The sequence below is a fragment of the Colossoma macropomum genome, unplaced genomic scaffold, assembly GCF_904425465.1.
Source record: "Colossoma macropomum unplaced genomic scaffold, Colossoma_macropomum, whole genome shotgun sequence".
Lineage (NCBI taxonomy): Eukaryota > Metazoa > Chordata > Actinopteri > Characiformes > Serrasalmidae > Colossoma > Colossoma macropomum.
Genome location: NW_023494794.1, coordinates 7463435 through 7476597, shown reverse-complemented (window position 1 = coordinate 7476597; position 13163 = coordinate 7463435). Strand labels below are relative to the sequence as shown.

Sequence of the window (13163 nt, the reverse complement as noted above, 5' to 3'; positions counted from 1 at the left end):
CCAGCTCAGAACTACAGCACCAACACCACACGACCCTGGGCAGAACCAGCTCAGAACTACAGCACCAACACCACACGACCGCAGACGGAACCAGCTCAGAACTACAGCACCAACACCACACGGCCGCGGACGGAACCAGCTCAGAACTACAGCACCAACACCACACGACCGCGGACGGAACCAGCTCAGAACTACAGCACCAACACCACACGACCGCGGACAGAACCAGCTCTGAACTACAGCACCAACACCACACGATCGCGGACAGAACCAGCTCTGAGCTACAGCACCAACAACACACGGCCGCGGACAGAACCAGCTCTGAACTACAGCACCAATACCACACGGCCGCGGACAGAACCAGCTCTGAACTACAGCACCAATACCACACGGCCGCAGACAGAACCAGCTCTGAACTACAGCACCAATACCACACGGCCGCGGACAGAACCAGCTCTGAACTACAGCACCAACACCACACGGCCGCGGACAGAACCAGCTCAGAGCTACAGCACCATCACCACACGACTGCAGACGGAACCAACTCTAAATATATATAAAATACATATACATATATATATATATATATACATATATATATATATATATATATATATATATATATATATATAATATATATATACACACTCTTTAAAAAGATGGTTCTTCAAAATGATGGTTTTGGAGATACCAGGTTTTGCTCCCACAGCAGTGATATATACGTATATATGTACCTACACATATATATTACACACAGGACACTGTATATCCTGACCTCGTACTAAACAAAGCATGTGTGTGAAAGACATTCATCACCAAACAGGTTCTCCTTCATCTGTAACGCTTCCTCTGCACTGCGGTCAGTGTTCAGTGTTTAGTGTTCAGCTGGGTGTTTTCCAGTGTTGTGATTAGCAGCTCAGAGAGTAACGAGGAAAACTGCAGCCGTGGCCTTTTTTCCCATCATGCTTTTAATAACTCATGAAACAGTGATCTGATTCTTTTTCCTTCTTTCTCCCGTTTTTTCTCCTCGTCTGGTGTCTGATGTTAATTTTCGTGTCAGAGCTGGTCGACTGAGGCTTTGCACACTGCTCTGCTGAATATGGGTCAGTGGAACAGGAGTGAGCGAGAGAGGGAGCGAGCGAGAGAGCGAGAGAGGGAGGGATGAAGAGGGAGGAGTGAGTTTGCTAGATTGCACACTCAACTGAGATTTTATTAAAGAGAAGCATGTGATTAAACTGGTCTTAGTGATATGAAGTTATGAGCTCTTTGTATTTCTTAGTAATTAGTTAGTAATGAAGTTAAACGGGGAAACATTTAAAACCTTAAACAACAGAACCACCACTAATATCACACTAATAATTAAGGCTTAATGGAAGCAATATAAGGTTTTTATACCGCAATCAGCTGATGCACCAAATACATGTGCATATATATGTATCGCTGCTGTCAGAACAAAACCTCGTATCTCCAAAATGGCAACTTTACAGGAGAAGGAAAAAACTACTTTACTTTTAATGGAAGTCAATGGAACCAGACTTTTTACCAAGTAATTTTGGGCCGTTTCTTTTGGTCCATTCATCATGAAATTTACGTACAATGTAAAGAACAACAGACATTTTCAGATTGTGTCAAAAACTGAAAAATGATAAAAATTGAGATACAAGGTTTTGTTCCAGCAGAGATAAGTAAACATATAATTACTTAAGTAATTACTTAATTACATTTAAAGAATGATTTAGTGTAAATTGAATGAATAGCAAAATGACAGTAATAGACTTTTAAGGCTTAATTATTATATTTTAATTATTATTATAACTGAAATAAACCTCCTATCTTCTAAAAGAAGGTTCTTCAAGGGTTCTTTAGTAACAAAAATGGTCCCACATAGAACCATGAACACTCACAGAACCCTCTGCATGGTTATTTAAAGGGCTCTTTGCATGGTGAAAGCATTCTTCAGATTGATGGAGAACATGTATATGGTTCTATATAGAATCTTTTCAAAAAGGGTTCTGTATAGCACCAAAAAGGGTTCCTCTATTGTGATGATGTCAAGCTTGTAATAACAGGCTTGTAAGAACTTAGATATGAATATGTCACATAAAAACAACGTGCTGCACTTTAACAATAATGATGTTTAAAAAGGTTCTTAAAAATGATGTCGCTGAAAAACTCTTGGTTCCCAAAAGAACCTTTGAATAGATGGTAAAGAACTGTTTGTATAAGTGAGATGTGCATATATGAAGAACCTTTTTACAGCATATAGAACCTCCAGTTTCTCTTTATTTGGATAGTCCCCTATAGATTATACACAGATGTTCACTTTGTTAACAAACTGTCTTTTGAAACTCAGTTGATTCTAAACAGTGGTGGGGTTAGGTTTAGGATTTGGACCAGGGTTAGGATTTGGACCAGGGTCAGGGTTGGGTTGAGGTTAAGGTTAGGGTTAGGATTTGGAATAGGGTTAGGTTGGGTTTAGGTTTTGGGTTGAGGTTAAGGTTAGGGTTAGGATTTGGAATAGGGTTAGGTTGGGTTTAGGTTTTGGGTTGAGGTTAAGGTTAGGGTTACGATTTGGACCAGGATTAGGGCTAGGACCAGGGTCAGGGTTGGGTTTAGGCTTTGGGTTGAGGTTAAGGTCAGGTTTAGGATTTGGACCAGGGTTAGGGCTAAGACCAGGGTGAGGGTTGGGTTTAGGTTTTGGGTTGAGGTTAAGGTTAGGGTTAGGATTTGGACCAGGGTTAGGATTTGGACCAAGGTCAGGATTGTGTTTAGGTTTTGGGTTGAGGTTAAAGTTAGGGTTAGGATTTGGAATTGGGTTAGGTTGGGTTTAGGTTTTGGGTTGAGGTTAAGGTCAGGGTTAGGATTTGGACCAGGATTAGGGCTAGGACCAGGGTGAGGTTTGGGTTTAGGCTTTGGGTTGAGGTTAAGGTCAGGTTTAGGATTTGGACCAGGGTTAGGGCTAAGACCAGGGTGAGGGTTGGGTTTAGGTTTTGGGTTGAGGTTAAGGTTAGGGTTAGGAGTTGGACCAGGGTTAGGATTTGGACCAAGGTCAGGATTGTGTTTAGGTTTTGGGTTGAGGTTAAGGTTAGGGTTAGGATTTGGACCAGTGTCAGGGTTGGGTTTAGGTTTTGGGTTGAGGTTAAGGTTAGGGTTAGGATTTGGACCAGGATTAGGGCTAGGACCAGGGTGAGGGTTGGGTTTAGGCTTTGGGTTGAGGTTAAGGTCAGGTTTAGGATTTGGACCAGGGTTAGGGCTAAGACCAGGGTGAGGGTTGGGTTTAGGTTTTGGGTTGAGGTTAAGGTTAGGGTTAGGATTTGGACCAGGGTTAGGATTTGGACCAAGGTCAGGATTGTGTTTAGGTTTTGGGTTAAGGTTAAGGTTAGGGTTAGGATTTGGACCAGGGTCAGTGTTGGGCTTAGGCTTTGGGTTAAGGTTAAGGTTAGGGTTAGGATTAGAGTAAATTAAGTATTTACTAATCATCTGAAGTGGACTATCCAAATAAAGTGTTTTCAAACCTCCACATGATGTAGGTTCTGTATCAATGTTGTTTTCCTAGAACCACATTATCAAACCAAGAACCATTTTGGAACCATGATTTTTAGGATGTATTTAAGAAGTGTAGATTTTTGCCGCTTGATTTTACCCATGATGATCAGACAAAGCTGCCAGAATTCCGGCAAAACAGATCTCGCAGGCGTCCTGACTGAGTCACTTCTGAGTCATCATGAGCTGCTCCAGCGAAAACTACCTGACCTGTTAGGGCTAAGACCAGGGTGAGGGTTGGGTTTAGGTTTTGGGTTGAGGTTAAGGTTAGGGTTAGGATTTGGACCAGGGTCAGGGTTGGGTTTAGGTTTTGGGTTGAGGTTGAGGTTAAGGTTAGGGTTAGTATTTGGACCAGGGTCAGGGTTGGGTTTAGGTTTTGGGTTGAGGTTAAGGTTAGGGTTAGGATTTGGACCAGGGTCAGGGTTGGGTTTAGGTTTTGGGTTGAGGTTAAGGTTAGGGTTAGGATTTGGACCAGGGTCAGGGTTGGGTTTAGGTTTTGGATTGAGGTTAAGGTTAGGGTTAGGATTTGGACCAGGGTCAGTGTTGGTCTTAGGTTTTGGGTTAAGGTTAAGGTTAGGGTTAGGATTTGGACCAGGGTCAGTGTTGGGCTTAGGCTTTGGGTTAAGGTTAAGGTTAGGGTTAGGATTAGAGTAAATTAAGTATTTACTAATCATCTGAAGTGGACTATCCAAATAAAGTGTTTTCAAACCTCCACATGATGTAGGTTCTGTATCAATGTTGTTTTCCTAGAACCACATTATCAAACCAAGAACCATTTTGGAACCATGATTTTTAGGATGTATTTAAGAAGTGTAGATTTTTGCCGCTTCCTGATTTTACCCATGACAATCAGACAAAGCTGCCAGAATTCCGGCAAAACGGATATCGCAGGCGTCCTGACTGAGTCACTTCTGAGTCATCATGAGCTGCTCCAGCGAAAACTACCTGACCTGGATTCATCCTCACTCAGTAATGGAGGACTGTCCGAAAATTTATGGACAGAAAGCTGCCACATCTGCTCTCAGCTCGGGCTGCCATTGACAACTCCATTCTGCAAACATGGCAAAGAAGGACTACCAACCGAAGCCACGCCCACTATTTACAAAAAAAAAAACTGTATTTTGGAACAAAGCCACAGAAGAACCATTAATTCCCCGAAGAACATTTTGGCAGACGGTTCTTTACAGACCTACTTTTGAAAAATGAGGCGAGCAAGCGTGAATCCACATAATAGAAATGTTCTAAGCCAATTAGAACCGTACTTCAGCCAAGGAACCCTTATGTTTCTGACAGCCCTCAAACTTTCCTTCGTGAGATCCTATAGAAGAACCGCTTTTGGTCCCCTAAAGAACATCCCAGCGGATGGTTCTCTGAAGAACTACTTTTGAAAAATGCGAGTGTGAAGAAGGTTTTTGAAGTTTAAACAACCTGCACACAATGTTACAGAAGTCCAGAGACGCCATGGGGTAGTTGTAATTTTCTGGATTGTTATCTTGAGATAATGAGTTAATTATCTTGTATCTTGTGATGTCAAGATAACAAAGTTGTTATCTTAACATAACGAGTTAAGTATCTTGTGATGTCAAGATAACAAAGTTGTTATCTTGAGATAACGAGTTAAGTATCTTGTGATGTCAAGATAACAAAGTTGTTATCTTGAGATAACAAGTTAAGTATCTTGTGTTGTCATATTAACAAAGTTGTTATCTTGAGATAATGAGTTAAGTATCTTGTGATGTCAAGATAACAAAGTTGTTGTCTTGAGATAATGAGTTAAGTATCTTGTGATCTCAAGATAACAATCCAGAAAATTATAGCAACAACTCATGGCCTCTCTGGACTTCTGTATAATGTAAACATTCTACATCAATTCATGTTTTTTTGCTAGAACTTTTCATCCAAAGCAAGAAACATTTAGGAACCTTTATTTTTGTGACTGCCATCAAAGTTTTCTCTAAGTTGCGAATGTCTACATGCTACAAAGGTGACAATGGACACTCTTAAAAATAAAGGTTCCAGAAGGGGTTCTTTGTTTCCTCAAACCACTTTTGGTTCCCTCTGGATGCTTCTTTAAAGAACCCTTTTTGTAAACAAGTGTAAAAAAACTGGTTTAAAGCTTAAAGAAACCCTACATAATGTAAAAGGCTCTAGAAAGGACCGTTATATTGGTAAGAACTATTATGTGAAGGTTTCTTTAAGCATTTAAAAAGGTTCTTCACGCTCATATAAGGTTCTTCAAGGAATCAAAAGTTCTTCTATGCCATCACTCAAAGAACCCACTCTTTTTTCAAGAGTGTATGACCACAAAAGCAAATTACAAAGGTTAAAACAGAAGTGGCACTTACATTTGTTATTTTTAAGAACCTCCAGAACCTTTAAATATCGTCAACGTTCTCTAAACTTTAACTTTCAAAAAGGTCCTTCACTCTAGAGAACAGCCCATTGGAACCAAAAGAGGCGCTGCTCCAAACAAGAATGTAAGAAAGAGTCCAGATTGGTCAGTCATATCAGTAAAATCACAGATTTAAGGTCAAGCTTAGTTCTGGGCAGATTCCACATGAGTGGTCATCAATGTCCAGACACTGGTCAAAGCATTCACCTGCTAATTAACATGACTCCGCCCATGCACTGCAAAAAAACCATTCAGGTTAGTTTACACACATAAAGACTCACACTGGCACGAGCTCTATGGACGCAGCGTAACGAGTGACTGAAAAAGAAAATACAAACTTTCAGAATATTAACACGCCCAGGCATAAAACACACAGACGCCACCCTCAAAAACAACAACGTAGAGGTTAACCTGACCGCACATGCCCTTGATCGCTCGCTCTCAAACACAAACACATAACGGCTCATTTACAGAATATCATAAACAATCACTTCCTCATAACCTGCCAGAAGGAATCAGTTCACCCATAAACCTGCACCACTGTGAGCCAACAAGCCATAACGCTGACCACACCAACAAACATTACCACTTCATATAAACACTTCAGCATTCTTGATGTTGAGTCCTATTTAATAAGGACACGCCAGTTGTGTTATTATTTTCTTAAAAGTTCCTAAGATGCTTCCACTGCTAGAACAAGTAATAATAAAAACTACAACTGTGCTTTTTTGCCAATTTTTGTTTTTGGTAGCTGCTCGAGATCACCAGTAGGACATGATGCTACTTGAATTTAGATCTATTGTCTTTGATAAAACTTGCAGCTAAAGCTAAGAACAATTTAGCCCCAGCTGTAAATCTTTACCCTTCCAGGTAAGAATAAAGACACCAAGCACTACTACATCACCAGTACGGCACCAGAATGTACACTGGAAAGGAGTGTTGTTGAGCCAATTGCTATTTTATTATTTTATTCATTTATTACTTCGCAAAGAGTTTGCTAAGCTAGTCAGGAAGCTAATTCTCATGCTAGCATCTACAGAATGATTACTTATATTTTCGCACTTGACAGGGAAGTTGCGTAACTCATTTTTGGGAATGTGTGCACACAGAATAGTGCAGAACGTCACTTCATATCAGCCAATAAGTTAAGCTAACACTTAGCAAGCAAGGTGGCTAATTAGCCAAATTAGCCACTTTAGAGCGGCATAAAAAGGCCCAAACAAACAGTTAAACTGCTATTACAGCTCCAGTTGTTCCCTCAAGCAGATGGAAATATGAACGAGAACTAGAACTATAACTGTAAGTTCCGCTGATTCTCATTTGTGTTAGTCATTTTTGGATGTGCAGTGGAAGTGATTCATTTTCGCTCAAAAAAACATTATGACATCATCTCTTCTATGACATCAAAGTGCAAACAGGTCAAAATATAGTCGCCAAGCACTACTACATCACCAGTATATGCACCAGAATGACACTAGAAAGGTATGTTGTTGAGCCAGTTGCTAATTTTAGAGTTAATACTTTGTGAAGAGTTTGCTAAGCTAGTCAGGAAGCTAATTCTGATGCTAGCATCCAAAGAATGAGTGCTTATATTTTCACGCTTGACAGGGAGGTTGTGTAACTCATGTTTGGGAATGTCTGCACACAGAATAGTAATGTCACTTCATATCAGCCAATAAGTTAAGCTAACACTTGGCAAGCGAAGTGGCTAATTAGCCAAATTAGCCACTTTAGAGTGGCATAAAAAGGCCCAAACAAACAGTTAAACTGCTATTACAGCTCCAGTTGTTCCCTCAAGCAGATGGAAATATGAACGAGAACTAGAACTATAACTGTAAGTTCCGCTGATTCTCATTTGTGTTAGTCATTTTTGGATGTGCAGTGGAAGTGATTCATTTTCGCTCAAAAAAACATTATGACATCATCTCTTCTATGACATCAAAGTGCAAACAGGTCAAAATATAGTCGCCAAGCACTACTACATCACCAGTATATGCACCAGAATGACACTAGAAAGGTATGTTGTTGAGCCAGTTGCTAATTTTAGAGTTAATACTTTGTGAAGAGTTTGCTAAGCTAGTCAGGAAGCTAATTCTGATGCTAGCATCCAAAGAATGAGTGCTTATATTTTCACGCTTGACAGGGAGGTTGTGTAACTCATGTTTGGGAATGTCTGCACACAGAATAGTAATGTCACTTCATATCAGCCAATAAGTTAAGCTAACACTTGGCAAGCGAAGTGGCTAATTAGCCAAATTAGCCACTTTAGAGTGGCATAAAAAGGCCCAAACAAACAGTTAAACTGCTATTACAGTTCTAATGAACAAGAACTGAAACTGTAAGTTCTGCTGGTTCTCATTTGTGTCAGTTCTCATTTTTTTATTTTGTGAAGTGATTCATCTTCACTCAAAAAAACATTATGACATCGTCTCCTCTGTGACATCACAGTGCAAAGAGGTCAAACAGTCAGTTCACATTTGTGTACCATTCCACGCAGGAACCACATCAGCTCTCAACTCGAGCACACTCACCTTCTGACCAGGGCGGGGAACAATAACGATATCGCTATCACGACAAATTACGCCACTGAATTACATTCCCGGTTATCTTCAGCATATCTAGAACAACTAAAGACCATAGATCATAAAACGAAAGATTTAGACCAAGTATAGAAAATCTGTAAAACAATAACAACCACCCGCGAATACTGCATAAACAAGCATCAGCCCATTTCGACATCATCTTATTTATTCATTTTTAAAAATTGTTTGTCCTATTCATTCTTTAAGATGTTTATTATGCAAATTTGGACTTAAAATAAAAAACAGTCAATACTGATTTGCTAGTGGTAAGTAATATAAAGGCTAATATTCTATTCAGCACCTAGTGCTGCTCACACTAGGGGGCGCTGGTTTGAATGACAGAAATGCCTGTGTCATGCGAGTCATGGCTCAGTGCAACTCTTTCCAGCTAAAACACCACAAGATTCCAGCCAGCCAGTCAAAGGTCAGTCAAACTAGCGCTATCTACACTTCACATTACTGACCGAAGCTTTAACAGTCACAACTGCTCCCAAGCGTCAGCCCACATTTCACATCTCGCTCACATTTTCCGCTCGACCCTGACAACTATCTGGCAGAAGTGAACTAAAACAGCAGCTGTGCTACTCACGGGATCCAGTCGCTGATTTATTCAAACGGTCCTGAAGAAAATCCACAGAGCGACGTTCCCGAGCAGGTTCTTCATTCGATTAGGGGCCTGTGAGAAAGAGGAGGGAAAACGGGGTCAGTAGCTGCGTTAGCGGAGCCTCTGGCCACGCTGCCGCTCTCCACCTCGCTTATGGCTTTGTTTACCAGCACCGTGACACACTTCTCATCACGTTCAGCTCGTCTGTTAATTAATAACTGATTGCACCTCTCTGCACTTCCTCCAGCAGTCGGGAGAAACGGCACACGACCACAAACAGAGCAGCTAAAGTTCAGCAAGCAGTACAAACAAACAGCCACAGAGCAGGACGCTAATCTCACGTTAGCGCTAACTCTCTCTCTCTCTCTCTCTCTCTCTCATTCTTTTACTTCTTTACTTCTTATCTCTGCTAAATCTCTGTAATTTACTCATTCATTGTTTTATTATCATCTTACTGTAAAAGCCTCAGTCACATTGTTTTATGAACCTCCCTCTCTCTTTCTGTCTGTCTCTCTCTCTCTCTCTCTCATGTACACACAAACTTTTCGCTCTGTCTCTTTTCACTTTTAGACAAGTGTTTATACAGAGAACTGTGAAAGACGTAGAGGAGAAAAATGTGTCTGCCTTTCTCTCCTTCTGTTTGTGCAGCAGCATATTAAAATATTGACCTCATACCTCAAAATAACAACATATTTTCTTAGAATATTGACCTAACATCTAAAAATAATGATTAATTTGCTCAGAATCTTGACTTAATATTTCAACATAATGACTTATTTTCTACAAATGTTGATTTGATATCTCAAAATAACAACGTTTCTCAAAAATATTGACTTAGTATTTCAAAATAACCCATTTTCATGAGATTTTGAGGTATTAAGTGAAAGTACGTAAGAAAGTAAGAAATCATTTGGGATAATAAGTCATTATTACAGCAGGAAGTAGAAGTGAATTTATAAGGCATTAGATTGGAACAAGGAGGGGTTTCAGACATGTTCCTCCCCCCAAACATCAGTTATAACTATTCTACACAGTTCTGCATACTTTATTTTTTCAAATAAAACTGTTGCACCCTGTTGTGACCTGAGTAGTGGTTTATACTCGATTGTTTATGAAGAATGTGAACATACACAAAGCAATTCATGCATTTTTATGTATGTAATGTAATTGTTGGATTTTGTAGGAAAATACATATTCCACCCTAGTCCTTTACTGTAGAGACAACTGTGCAGTGCTGTAAAGGTGCCAGAATAGGTTCTTTGGAGCAATGCTATAAAAAACAGTCTATTACTGAGCTTTAGGTCGTTCTATTCTTGTGCATATGTGTAAGAGTATTTACGTTCCATCTGAATATCACCGCTGGGTGCCTTTTCTTCTCCTCGCATTCATCAATGAAAGTCTGTTCTATGCATAGCAGAAGTCATTTTTCAACAATGTCCAGAAACACTGCCGACTTCTCTGGGCTTGAGCTCATCTGAAAGGAACTGATGCTCAGTGGAAATGTGTATGTGTTTCAGCTCCATTAAGACTGAAAGATTTATACCATTTGCCAAGTATGGCAAAGAAGGTTGCATAGCTGAAGAAGTGAAAACAGTGAGAAGTAAAAGTGAAGAAGGGCAAGAATTTCTCTTTCAAAACTGGTTCGGTGTCTTCAGTGTCTAAATGTTTATTAACCCCTTAAATGGCCAGCGTCCACTGGCAGACCCAAAGTTTTATTACACACTTCTATAACCTCAGAGTAGCTCAACCAGTTTGCACTGAAATCTCTGTAGTTACTGAATAATGAGCCTTGGAATATAATAAGCCTGGGATTTTAAGGGTTAAGTGCTGTTAAAAGGAAAAGTGATGTAACACAGTGGTAAACATGCATCTGTCCCAACTTTTTTGAAATTGGTTTGTATTAAGGAGTTCTCTATCATCTTCTCTATGACTTCTCTATGACAAATGAACTGAGGTACCGTCATCTCCTCTAAGACATCACAAAGGTAGTGAGTTTCCATCATCTCCTCTATGACTTCACAAAGGAACCAAGATTCCATCATCTCATCTGTAACACCACAAGGAAGTCTCCTCTATGACATTACAAAGGAGGTTCCATTATCTCCTGTCTAACATTGCAAAGAACTGACATTCCACAGTCTCCTCTATGACATCACAAAGCAACTGAGGTTCCATCATTTCCTCTATGACATCATAAAGGAACCCAGGTTCCATAATCTCCTCTATGACATCACAAAGCAGCTGAGCAACTGCTACATAACAAGGAATTGACATTTCCATCATCCTGTTTGTAGCCTCACAGAGGAACCAAGGTTCCACAATCTCCTCTATGACATCACAAAGGAACTGAGGTTCCATCATTTCCTCTATGACAGTGTAAAGAAACTAAGGTTCCATCATCTCCTCTATGACATTGTAAAGGATCCGAGGTTCCATAATCTCACCATGTCCTTTGCAACATTACAAAGATAGTGAGGTTCATCTCATTTGTAACATCACAAAAGAATTGATGTTCCACCATCTCTTCTATGACATCATAAAGGGACCCGAGGTTCCATCATCTCCTTTATGACTTCACAAAGGAACCGAGGTTTCATCATCTCCTTTATAACATCACAGTGGAACTGAGTTTCCATCATGTCCTCTATGACATCACAGTGTGATGTTGTGATGTCTAATGATAATAATATTTCACATTTCAACTACATTTACTTAGACCTTCTTAGGGTCCTTCTAATTATTTCAAAGCTGTGAAGTCAGGAAGAGCATATTATACATTTTGAAACCAAACTGCTTTAATTCTATTAAAAACAGTGATTCCTTCTGAACACTAATGCAGTTCCTATCACGCCTCCCTTCACTGATTACACTCACTCCTTTACTCTTGAACCCTGAAACATAACACTGGCATAACCGTCATGGCAGATGCTATAATTGATGTTATTACAGCTTACGTCAGATGCTAATTTTTGCTGTGTACTGTAGTTCGCCATCATGCCGTCAAACGTTATGACATCTATTACACCAACTAAGATAATATAACAACGGTAATATAACTGTTATATTACTGGACATAATTCGTCTGCCGTGACATATTCATGGCATGATTATGTTAATGTCATGTAGATGGATTCAAGTAAAGTGTTACCCAAACAATACGAAGCAACAGCTCAAAGCCGTAGACGTTGTTTGCTTGAATCTTACTGTAATGTACTGAATAGCGTCCTGCTCTGATTCGTCCTTCTCTGGACGCTATTTTCTCACGATAAACGTGCTAAATCTTCAATGAGCGGCGCTGGCTGTGAGTGCGGTGTTTTTAATTACACGAGTGGCTCTAACTGAGCATTACTCAGCCTGGCAGAGTCTGGCAGAGTGCGGCTTTAAAGCGATGCATTATTCATAAGCGCAGTTGATTATGTTTTTAAAGAGCCTTCATTAAAGCAACGACGGCTCCAATAACAAAAGAGCGTCAGAATTAATTCAAGAGCCTCCTGTTGGGATGGAAGGACATGACACTCATTCAGTGAAGAACAAAGACTGGAGGAAGAGTCAAGAAGCATTTGAAGCCTCTGAGGGAAGCACCCTGTAAAAGTGGTGCAGCCCACGGATTTCAGGTTCAACTCCTAGCTGTGCCACGTGCCGCCCCCCCAGCAACCCCCCCTCCGCTTGGCCCAGGGTTAATGAACTGTGGTCTGTTTGGTGGTATATGGTGTGACTTGGGCCTAATCCTATTCTACCCCTCGCCCCTACCACTTAGCCCTACCCCTCCCTTATTGCGTGTTCACGTCTAGGTGTAGGGTGTCCTGATTCTTGTTGAGATAGAGGGGTAGGGTGAAGTGTTAGGACTACATGGCCCTCCAAACGGAGATTTTTCAGACTCCAAACAGAGCATTAAGAGAAAAAAAATAAAAACTGGCAAGATGGCTGAACAAGAGACCAAAGAAATACACAGATTTCTCTGTTAAAAATTACGATAACCACTGTTTTATCTTAGTTTAATGTCATTTCAATGTATTATGGTCATTTTCTTCATAACAAGCAT

The 13163-nt window shown here is 40.3% G+C and overlaps 1 protein-coding gene across 4 annotated transcripts in view; it reads right to left on the bottom strand.

Moving 5' to 3' along the window:
* npas2 (neuronal PAS domain protein 2) overlaps window positions 1-13163 on the bottom strand; it is a 118693-nt gene that overhangs the window by 68116 nt on the left and 37414 nt on the right. Inside the window, exons 1-2 of one of the 4 annotated variants that reach the window (XM_036580010.1) lie at window positions 9289-9816; window positions 9107-9193 (exon numbers count right to left, since the gene is read on the bottom strand). The gene's annotated coding sequence lies outside the window, so the exon portion shown is untranslated. Of the gene's footprint in view, window positions 1-9106; window positions 9822-13163 lie in introns of those variants that run through there. The other 3 variants (XM_036580009.1, XM_036580012.1, XM_036580008.1) reach the window with 3 other exon arrangements.